At 39.5% G+C, this 12,512-nt stretch overlaps 1 protein-coding gene across 1 annotated transcript in view; it reads left to right on the plus strand.

The window, feature by feature from the left end:
• The window catches only part of THSD7B (thrombospondin type 1 domain containing 7B), a gene marked incomplete at both ends in the record, with an annotated part of 801,311 nt that overhangs the window by 762,392 nt on the left and 26,407 nt on the right, over positions 1-12,512 (plus strand). The gene's annotated exons all lie outside the window — the stretch shown is intronic.

Below are 12,512 nucleotides of genomic sequence, written 5' to 3' on the forward strand. Positions count from 1 at the left end.
AGTTTACATCTGCTCATCCCAAACTCCCAGACCTTCCCTCCCTCACACCCCTCCCCCTTGGCAACCACCTACAAGTCTTTTCTCTATGTCTGTAGGTCTGTTTCTGTTTCATAGATAGGTTCATTTGTGCCATATTTTAGATTCCAGATGGTATTTGTCTTTCTCTGTCTGACTTACTTCACTTAGCATGATAATCTCTAGTTGCATCCACGTTGCTGCAAATGGCATTATTTCGTTCTTTTTTATGGCTGAGTAGTATCAGTCCTTTATAATGAGGCAGAGGGTGAAGAACTGGCCTAGTAACAGTGGCAGACCCCAGAGGGGCTGCTGACCCCGTGGGACGGTGTTTATTTTAAAGGTCCTAAGTTCAACCAATTCAAAAAATGTTGGCCTCTGTGGCTTTTAGAAGAAGATGTATCCTATAAGTAAAATTAGTTCCTGTATCAGGTAAACCCCCCCAGTCACAGTGGCTTCATATCATAGGTTAGAGACTAATTTTTCACTCACATAAAGGAAGGGGTAGTTTCTGCTTCACGAAGTCAACCAAGGACACAGCTTGATGGAGGCCCTACTGCTTAAACATAATCAGTTTTCTCGGGAGGGTGATATCCAGCTCATCCTGTGGAGGTTTTTATGGACCAGAGTGGAAGTTGTGTATATCTCTACTATCTATATTCCACCGGATGAAATTTGGTTCCACTTCTCCAGCTCAGTGCAAGATAGCAGAGTAGGAAATGTAGTTTCTGGATGGCCAGTCGCTTCTTAGCAACAGTGTCATGGAGGAAACAGTTCCTGTGGAGGAAAGGGAGTATAAATCTTTGCTGAACAGATAGCTATTAATACTATAAGTTCCTGGGTAAATAATGAACAATGGCGAGGAATTCAGGAGGCAGCTGCTACTCGGGAGCTAGGCAAATGGCAGCAATAGATGGCACTCCAGCCATCAGGCTAAAGTAGGGACCAAAACTTGTGTCCATGTAAAGAGAACAAGGAGAGCTTAACAGGAAAGCACAGAGCTGTGGTTTAGGATAGGGTTCTCATCCTGAAAAAGAGTTACAGCTTATCACAAGGTAAATGTCAGAAATTTGGAATAGGGACCTAGGGAAAATCCTGCTATATGGTTAGTCACTAAGTAGGGGAGGAAAAGGGAAGAAGAATTGCATGTTGGAGGAATAATGGAATCTGATGGGGAAAGGGGTTAAAAGACCTGGATCTGATCACCAAACAAAGATATTTGGAAGGTTTTTAGAAGCTCTGTGACTGGACCACTGGAACTAGGATATGGGCTCATTTCTAAGCTATTCACAAACGAGCATACTGGGGCTATTGATAATTCTCTGCCTTAGTTGGGATTGTCTGAGGAGCAGACGCAGGATGTAGCAGGCAAAGGGGCTCACCTGTGAACTCAACTCTAAGATCCTGGAGAGGGCAGAGCTGACAACAGTACTCAGTATATGCCTTAGAAAAACATAGCTAAGGAAATTGAAATTTATTTCCACAAAGAGCATCACTCAAAATGAAAATCTGGGAATCACAATGTCCAGAAATAACAGCATGCCATTTCCTGCACAATTGAGAGCCTTCAAAGCACCTCAGGAAACCAAATGGCAAATCTTACGACCAAGATTTCAGTGACTGATTGACCTATATTAGTTTCTCAAATATTCTGATTGGCAGCATGTATAGTTTCCAGCTGGGCATCAACTTTATAGTTGGGTAAATCGAGTTTCAAATTGCAGCTCTTTAGGCAAATGACTTACCCTATCTGAGTCTCAGCATCTTCATCTCTAAAATGGAATTCATGCACATGTTAGAGGCTTTGTTTGGGGTTTGAGAATTAAATGCTATGAAGTATATGTAGGCATCTAGCACAGTACCTGACACAGCATGGGTGTTTATTATGTGTTAATTTCCATCTCCACCTTCCTACGCACCAGCAGTAAAGAGTGTTATCAGAGACTCCCTAGGATCTTTTAAAGATTATCCCATAGGCTCAGTTCTTCTCATTGTCCACTCTCACATCTCATCCTTTTGCCCCACTCAAAGTCCATACATTAAAATCACAGTCTAAGTAATATTTTGAAAATGCAAATCCAAACAGTTGTTTTCCTATTGACTTAAGAGTCATTTATCCATTAAACAAATACTAATGTGCCAGTCATAGTACAATGTGTTGGACATGAAGCAGTGAGGTGGGGGGGAAAAGACAATTTCCCTCTTCTCATGGCACTTACAATCTAGTTGAGGGACAACACACAGTAAACAAATAGGTAATATTACATGTAGATGAGTTCATTAAACTAGAGGTGTTATTTGCATTAGTGATGTGAATAACTGGTTGCTTTCCTGTCCAGCGTGAGCTACTCTGGTTATCCCACAGCCAGAAGCACTGCAGTCTTGTCCTTGTGGGCCTCTGCTAGGAGGTGTGACTCTCCTACAGCTATGAGAACAGCCGTAAAGGGTAGCGTGGAAAAGTAGAGAAGGGCTGAAGTCCTGTATTGTGAGCATGGTCCACGAGGACCTGCAGGATCTCCCCCATGCCTGCCTCTCTATCCCCATCACCCTCCACTATCATGTTGGATCTCTCTGCTGTGATATAGTATATTTCAGTCACGATCTTGAGTGTATGCTTCCTTCCACCTTGGTTCCTTGCCTCCCATGGAATATCTCACCATCACCCCCACTATCACCTTCTAATACTTTAATTATGTATAAATTGAAACAATTTTTAAATAATTTTTATTTTGTCATCATGTCAATATAGATTATTACAATGAACATTTACAATGTTTCAAATGGCATTTTTTTAAAAATATTTATTTATTTAGTCTGCACCAGGTCATATTTACGGCACACGGGATCTTTGTTGCGGCATGCATGCGGTATCTAGTTCCCCAACCAGGGATTGGGAATGTGGAGTCTTACCCACTGGACCACCAGGGAAGTCCCTGAATCAATTTTAATATGTCTGTCTAAGGAGTCAGTGACCTTGTTTGGGTTCGTCACAGGTGAATCCCTCTAGTTCCCCTGAAGCACAGTACCTGGCACATGGGGGGAATCTCAGTTAACGTTTGTCACTGCCCAGGTGGTTCTGGACTATAGGGGAAAGTTTGAAGGGGAGAAGCTTGCAGACTGGATCGTAAGCCCAAAGGCAGCCAACCCCTGCCAGTGGCTATTTTCCTCTCTCTCTAATTAAACTCACAAGTCTTGAGTATCATTACTCAAGAATGTGTTCAATGCAAGGAGACAGAAGATCTGTTTATCATTATCTTTGCCCCAAATATCCTAATTCTGCCACTGTACAAAGTCAGTGAAATGTAACAGATCTCCATGTTATGCTAATATACTACCTTTGAAACTAGGACCCCCAATTGTAAGTTTAGTATTATAAAATATGACTTTAATTTTTCAAGCAGTTCTGTTAGTGCTGTGGACTCATGAGACCTTGTTAGTCTACTTGAAAAACAAAAACAAACAAGGAAAAATACTTTCCAAATCTGAATCCCACTATTAGAGATTTCTAGGCAATTAGAGTTTGAACTTAAATTCACCTTTTCTAATCCTTAGAATAATAAACAAGACAAACGATCGAAAATTTCCTAAGGAAAGTCATTGTGTGACCTAAGGCACAGAGGACTAAGGAAGGGATGTTAACTACATAGAGGAATCGAATTGTGTAAAGCACTTGGAAGTCATTTGATAGTTTCCATTGGCACATAAATATAGCACTACTTATAAATCACCTCTAGCTAGCTTCTAAGGGTCTGCTAGGATAAGTTCTTGAGAATCCTTTCTTGACCTTTAGATGCCTTGATCTCCTGAATTAAGATGTAATAATGCCTTTTTAAAAATATTCCATAATCCTGATATTTGGCAAACCTTCCAGGAATCTAAATGTGTATGTATTCCATTTTTCCTTTATTTATTGAACCAGGATTTATAAAGTTTACATCTATTATCTTTATCCTGACACCTACTGGTGTACTCTTTCATTGTCAAAAGTGGCAGTGCAGAAAATAAATTATATGGTGATCCTGCTATTTTGACTTCTATTCTTGAAGTCAGGGCTGTTAGAGACGTCTACTCATATATTTCACAAATACTCACTGGAAGTTTCCCGAAGCCAGGCATTCTCCCAGGAGCTGAGGATACACCATGTATAGAAAGGATAAGATCTGAGGGAAACAAAGTCCCCTGACTTCATAAAACTAACATTCTAGTAGGAAACTAGATGGTGATGACAAGACAGGGAGATGGCAAATAGACAAGTGAATATACACAAAAGTAACAGACACTGATGAGTGCTGTGTTGAAACAAAAAACAAGTTATGTGATGGAGAATAACAAGTGTCTTACAGGGAGTGAGGGATGCGGGAAGAGAGGCCACTGAGGAGGTGATATTTATGTCAGAATTGAATGACAAGGTGCCATAGTTCTTGTAACTGGTGTTTTCTTTACTAAGCTTCTCAGGGTTCAATCTCACAGGCATTTTTTGACTACCTGTTGCATTCAAGGCTCTATATCAGGAACTACAAACAAAATATAAAAAGGAATGTTTTGAAATTATATTTGTGCCCAATCTTAATCTTTAAAAAAATAAATAAAATGAACAGTACAAAGAATAGGACCCACAGCCCTTGAATTTTTAGGCAGCTACCGTCAGGACACTGCTGAGACAGCCTTTGTGGTCCTATCCTATCCTATCCTATCCTATCCTATCCTACCCTACCCTACCCTATCCTACCCTATCCTACCCTACCCTACCCTACCCTACCCTACCCTATCCTATCCTATTCTATCCTCCCTCAAACTATCAATACCTTCCATATTCCAGCCTTCCAGCTCCAATCTTCCAGCACCACTCTTTTCTGATCACCAGCCCCCTGGCAGATAGTACTGTTTCCAAAATGAAACAACTCTGCATTTAAATCATGCCTTAATCCTCATGCAGCACAAGCTAAAAGTGAAAAACAAACAGCAAATAATCAAATGCAGCAATATATGGCACAGATGAACTTGTTTCTTAAAAGAGACCAAACTCTGGTGCTGAAAAGGTTGAAAACTACCATTGAAAAACATCTGCGCCTTGTCTCTTCTAAAACGGTGTGCCCGCAGCTGTCTTTTTTTTTTCAATAATCACTTTATTTTATTTTATTTTTCCAATTCAGAATATATTTATTTAGGGCCATTCCATAGTCGGTTTATTTTAATATAAGTTTGCCACCTTTTATTATTCTTTTTTTTTTTTTTTTTTTTTTTTTTGCGGTATGCGGGCCTCTCACTGCTGTGGCCTCTCTCATCGCAGAGCACAGGCTCTGGACGCGCAGGCTCAGCAGCCATGGCTCACGGGCCTAGCCGCTCCGTGCGGCATGTGGGATCTTCCCGGACCGGGGCACGGACCCGTGTCCCCTGCATCGGCAGGCGGACTCTCAACCACTGCGCCACCGGGGAAGCCCTATTATTCTTTTTTTAAACATCTTTATTGGAGTATAATTGCTTTACAGTGGTGTATTAGCCTCCACTTTACAACAAAGTGAATCAGCTATACACACACACACACATCCCCATATCTCTTCCCTCTGCGTCTCCCTCCCACCCTCCCTATCCCACCCCTCTAGGTGGTCACAGAGCACCAAGTTGATCTCCCTGTGCTATGCGGCCTGCAGCTGTCGTTTGTACTAGCCGCTTTCTTTTTTCCAAGTGGTGATGGCAATGGGCAGGAACCACAAGAGGAGACAGAGTTTATTTAGTCACACGAAAGTGCGCAAGCAATTTGCACGGGAGTCTGACTTCAGCACCTGCGGCTCTCCACTGACTTCTTTATCAAGAGCAAAATGCACACCATTGTCTCCGTTTAGGAAGTCACCGGGCTGTCAGGCAAATCCTGGCAAGCTGGGTGCCCTGGATGCTTCCCCCCATAGCCACACTTCCCCATCAAACCCACAGAACTACATTGATCTGAGGGGAAACTTTGAAGTGAGCTCTTTTTTATTTCCAAGCATCTGGGTTGTCTCTTTAATGTACACCTGATGCTTGGCATATACTTTCTAATTGTGTTAAAGATTTCAAGGTTAGAACAGCTTGAATCCAATTTATTTCACCTTAAAGAGAGACTGATTCTAGACTTCCACTAAGGGATCTTTTTAGATAGATTTCAAAGATCAAAGCATGTAATAGAAGAGCTTAATATTTGGATTAGTCATGATCTTTGTCTGTTGAATTTTCATCAGTTCAGTGGAATGTAGAACTCCCTAAATTTAGCATATCATGAATTATTCATAATTATTATTTAAGCGATAACATTCCAAAAAGGTTGTTAATCCCAGATTATGATTTGTTCCCCTTTCATATTTTTTAATTCAGGGTGTATGAGTTTATAATATTTTTCTATACTATGTAATCCAGCCTGCCTCTTGTGTTTCACAGATGGCATATGATTTTTCTGTCCACTCTAGTCCATAATGAAAAAAATAATTTTGTATTAACTCCAAAGCACCACAAGTTTGTGCTTTCCAGCTTTTTTCTTTTCCTTTTTGTTTAAAGATTTAAAAAGGCAAGCCAGTAACCTTCAGTTTATGTCTGAATAAAACATGATCAGTGTCATATCCTTGATCACACACAGTCCAATAGTTATAACAGCTCAAACTTATTGACTATATCAAGTAATTAGTTCCTATGACAGAGAACAAGCAGCTAAATTATAGAATGGGAAAAAAGAAAGACTAGAGAAGAATATCCAGTTTTAAAGCTGGCTTTTCCAATGGCCAGTTGTAAGACTGAGCCAGCCTTTGCAGAATTCACTTCCACTATTTTTTATCAGTAAAAAGATGAAATATTAGAATAATTACTTTTTAATATCTATTGGTCAAAGGCACAATTATTGGTACCAGGAGTATTTTAGCTCTTTACAAGAGTAGTATGAAATTATAGGCATAACTTTACAGGTATGGTGACAGGCAATTAAGTAACCTGCTCAAGGTCACACAGCTTGTCAGTTGTAGAGGAAAGATTTGAACCCAAGTTCAGGTGTCTTCTAAGCCCCATTTTCTCCACTGTGCCCCTTTACATCTGACACTGTATATGTAAATGTTCATGTTATGTACTTGGTCCTGGGTTGGGTGCTATGTCACTTTATAAAAATTCTCATAATTTTTAGGTGTATTTAAGAATAAGCAGAGGAAATGGATCTCAGATTGGAACACAAAGTGCAGTGAGGGCTTTAAGTCTCTCTGAATTTTAAGCCTCCTAAATGTATACTTGTCTCATAATTAGCAGTGTTGCATATTATTATCTCTTCCATCTAATTGGAATATAGCTGCAGGGAGCCAGTCTTCCAGATAGGGAATGTGTGAGACTGATAGGATAGCTCCAGGATTGCTAAAATCACTCTCTGTGACTTTGTCATCTTGCATCCCACGGAGAAAGCCTCATTGGGGGTATTTCTGCTGTATACTTACAGTGGTCTGTCAAGTTTTGATACCTCTTAATGGGTCTGAAATGTGATTGTTGGGAATAGAACTGAAAATAAGCAGCTAGAATGCTTACGCACTGTCACAGAGAAATCTGGAGCTCTATCTCCAAGCAAAGGCAACAGTGCCTAATCTTGTGCCTTTAAAAGACCTATCTCACTCCCGTGATACCATGGTCTATCTTGACCTCTAAACCTGTGGTCTTGTTACTTCCTTACTTTGCTAACCCCACCCCCAAATAGATGGTCATGGCTGGGGCTCATCTATTTTACTCTGAAAAACTTACGGACTCTTTGCCTTGCCTAACTTGAGTGTTCTCTAGGATGAAATGTGTCTGGATGCCTGAAGCCATTTTTAGACAACCAAGGAGTCCCTCTATAGGGGAAACCCATGGACTGTAGCTCTGAAGGCAGAATCATTTCTGCACCTTCCTTCTTCAGCAATGTCAAACATATGCTGAAGATCTATCTTTAGGCTGCAGATCCAGATCGTAGTTTTTCTCCACTCCGTTATATTAGAAAATAACCTTGATCCCCAATCCATGTCAATCCAGGTTGTATATTTACAACAAACTTGGCACTTAAAAAATAAACTTGGATAAAAATTCCAGATGATGTGTGTTAAAACAAGTAAAAAATAGATGTCCAGCATAAAGAACTGCATGAAATTAACTGAGCATTTTATAGACAATCTAACTTCCTTCTGCTTTCAGAAATTTACTCTTGACAAGTACCCAAAAGCAAATAAAGAGTTATCACAGAGTATGGTGTTAATACCCTAGTTGTAAGTAGTGTCTTCTAAAGGAAAATATGAAACGTATGAATACAGGTAACCCATTTATTGCAGAGGGGAGACCTAAGTGTACTTCTCAAACTTGTTCAAGTGGCCTAATGACCTCAGCATAGCATCTGATACCTGACTTGGACCAGGTGAGATTTGTTGGAAAGCAGATGCTTTTGGAGTAAAACCAATTTTTGTTCCCATCCTTCTAGCTGTGTGACTTTGCACAAATTATTTAATTTCTCTGGGCTTCAGTTTATCACATAGGAAATGAGACTGGGATTCTTGTTGAAGTGATAGATATGAGGCAGGTGGGGAGAACAGGTGCTCTCAGGGGAAAAAAAGCAAAGAAAGCAGGATAAGGAAGGGAACAGAACTAAGCAAGAATATGCTATATCGTCTCTATATCCTAGAACACTGTATTCACCCTCCCTCCATAATGAGGAATACTTTTATAATGACAAAAGGTATTATACAATAAATTGCCTTAACCACAGAGACATATGTGATTAAAACTGATTAATAGATTGACCTGACCAGCTATTAACAAGGTGGTTGTTAGTATCCCTTTGCTTCTTTTTTCATTTATTTTGTAATCTGCTAGTATTTTCAACTGACTCATACTAGGTAGCAGCCACCAAAAGCTTAAGAATAAATTCAAAGTAGCAAATACTTAAAAGTGGAAACATTTTATTCAGTAACCTAACTTTTTGGTGCATATCAGGAAGGACCATCATCACTTTGAGGTTAGTGACACTGAACATCATCCTTTGTGGTGTAGGTTGGCCAACCCTTACAGATGTCAGCTCAGGAAGACCATTCCCTGCCAACGGTTGTGCACATGCCTTGAAAATATAACTCATGTTAAAAAAAAATAGTTCCCAGGTGGAAAGCAAACCAGTAATAGTAATATTCAAATAACATTCTATAAGCTCAAAGTGACTTCATATACTACTGTCTTCGTATTTACATGGCTACGGTACGTTGGAGTTTATAGGTATGTTCATATAAATTGCTCAGATATTTAATGAACTATTTAAGATTAAACAGGTATGTTCTTCATTGCTCTATTCTTATATTTCCTTTTCCAATTTCCCATTCAAACGTACTTTGCATTGTGTGCCTGGGTCGTATTCAAATTGTCCAGAGCTATCAAAACCATGATTTTCAGTTAATTCAATGAGCATCTGTCAGGGCCACAGAAGAACCATTGTGTAGAGCCTATCACTGTAACAGTGTTGGTGGTTGGCTCCCTGGATCTGAAAGTATGGTCAGAACAGAGAACCATTGTGTTTGACTCCATCTCTTTTTTATGAATGTATACATTGACAAATATATAACGAGTTGGGTTTTGTTTGTTTGTTTGTTTTTTGCGGTACGCGGGCCTCTCACTGTTGTGGCCTCTCCCACCGCGGAGCACAGGCTCTGGACGTGCAGGCTCAGTGGCCATGGCTCACAGGCCCAGCCGCTCCGTGGCATGTGGGATCTTCCCGGACCGGGGCACGAACCTGCGTCCTCTGCATCGGCAGGTGGACTCCCAACCACTGCACCACCAGGGAAGCCCTATGTAATGAGTTTTCAGGGGTTTTTTTTACTGCTTAAAATTTCCCACATCCCCTTTGTCAGTGGAGCCTCAGTGAAGCCTGACTGCTGCTGAGTTCAATGGGAGTGTGATCTGGTCCAATATGCTTTAAACCTGTATGCAGATACCAGTATTGGCCTTTCTTTGGGTGTGTGTGTGTGTGTGTTACAACTAGTGTGCCCCACTATCTATTTTCTTCTGGAAGTCTTACCATGCAATCCTTTTTCCTTCAATGCCAGAAATTATTGCTAATTTAACAGTAGGCCTAGTATCACTGTTGCTTATAATGAGCTCCCAATATTCCTAAAGGGAGGGGAGGAAACGTTTCAGAGAGAATTGCTAGCAAACTTAACCTACTGTAATCTGGGTCTTTATTCAAGGGGAAACATTTTGGAGCTAGTGCTTTTCTCTCTTTTATAGCCTGAAGTGCAGATGAATAAGAGAATCAGTTTCTATATCTCATTGGTATTACCCATTAAACATATTGTCTGTATCAACTATTGAATTCAGGTTTCAAATAGATTCATAAACCAAACAAGAGTTGTCTGGAGAGTGTCCAAGAAATTTCTCTTATTCTTAAATTGGAAGCATGAGGATGTGGATGGCAGCCACCTTCACTCTTACTCTGAGGGCAGAAGGAGCGTAGGCTAAGGTGTAAGAGGTTGGGTGGGACCAGGCTAAATCATTATGGACTTCGTAGCTGTGTGCATTTAATGTTAAAAAGCCCAATAGAATACAAGTAGCATGCTTTATATACCCATTACAGGTTTGTTCCAGGGCCAGGTCTAGGAATTGATACATGAAATAGTAGTTGTCAAAATAAATGATTAAAAATATTAAGATTTAGGCAGCACCTACTCTATTTTAGTTATGTTGTTAAGGTAGTTCATATATGGTATTTTTAAATTCATATACAACATGAGATTAGTCCAAGGGGTCCTCATCATCTCAGTATTCTTCACCTGAATCAGCATAACTGTGAGATCTATAGGAAGCAGAACCCCTGATACTACCAAAATATTCGCTGTTGAACTGACCACTTATAAAGCCGTCCCCCAGTCAACGAGTCCCCTGGATTAACACATGCCCTGTCATTGCATCAACGTATTTGTTGGTCCATCTCTAGCTGCAAATGGAATGTTTACCCACAAAAAAAAGGGGCACAAAATGGAGCAATCTGTACACCAAAGATTAAGCGGAGCTCTTGAGAAAATTGATGAAAAGTGACTCAAATAACAAAGATTATATGATCAAACTGCAAAAGCCAGTCACAATAGAATAAAACTTTCATAGGGTCATCATAAAATTATGTAAAAAATATCAATGGTTGATTTATTCTTTGTCCTAATAATAACTGCCTAGTTGCAATTACCTGCATGGTAGTTGATATTAGATAAAATAAACCCACTTGCATACTTTTTAGTTGCAGAAAAAGTCCCATTTAGACATTTTTCATTATTTATTAAAAATAATTTAATTCCTATTTGAAATACATTCATTGTTAAGTGGCATTTTCCCCAGCATGAATTATCCTCAGATAATGACTCTCTGTATACTTAATTTTATTTTACAGGAGAGGAAATTTATGCTCAGAGGAGTTAAAGTACTTTCATACAGTCACATCATTTACAAGCTGTTAATTTGAGAGAACTGTTTCCAACTAGAGAATTTTGATGCCAAGTCCAGGTTTCTTTGCGCCATTCATCAGCTATTTTAAAATTTTCTTTTTCTCATATTCTATATCAGATCATAATTTTAAATATCTTTCATTTGGCCACATCCTCCCCTGCTTTCCCTCTCTCATGAAAAATCACTATCACAAAACAATTCCTTAAGTCTCCTGCTGTTAGAGGTCCCTTTTATAATAGAATAATTACTGCTGAGAGATAGGTGCAAGGTTGAATATTACATGCAGTGTGATGTTTAGAATTCCAGGGACCATTGGAAATGGTGGGCCTCCTTGTCTATACCATCTGTATTCCATGTAGCTAGATTTTATATTTACAACTTCAGGAATTGTGGGGAAAGTGCCTAATTTAAGGGATACTTTCTCTGATTATTTAATTTATACAACCAAATACCCCTGACTTAGAAAAAGGAACTTATTAAAAGATATCAAGTACCCCAAAGAAACTTGAGGTGCAGTAGGTACCTTTTATACCCTCATGCCTTCATTAGCAATACTTTTCTTATGAACTTTAATATTAGCCAATTAAACATGATAATATACTTCAAAATGTAGAATTATTATATGCTTCTTTTTTTATTATTTTTTACATCTTTATTGGAGTATAATTGCTTTACAATGGTGTGTTAGTTTCTGCTTTATAACAAAGTGAATCAGTTATACATGTACATATGTTCCCATATCTCTTCCCTCTTGCATCTCCCTCCCTCCCACCCTCCCTATCCCACCCCTCTAGAGACTGCCAACAAACACATGAAAGAATGCTCAACATCACTGATCATTAGAGAAATGCAAATCAAAACTACAATGAGGTATCACCTCACACCGGTCAGAATGGCCATTATCAAAAAATCTACAAACAATAAATGCTGGAGAGTGTGTGGAGAAAAGGGAACCCTCTTGCACTGTTGGTGGGAATGTAAATTGATACAGCCACTATGGAGAACAGTATGGAGGTTCCTTAAAAAACTACAAATAGAACTACCATATAACC

Source organism: Hyperoodon ampullatus (genome assembly GCF_949752795.1).
Source record: "Hyperoodon ampullatus genome assembly, chromosome: 8".
NCBI lineage: Eukaryota > Metazoa > Chordata > Mammalia > Artiodactyla > Ziphiidae > Hyperoodon > Hyperoodon ampullatus.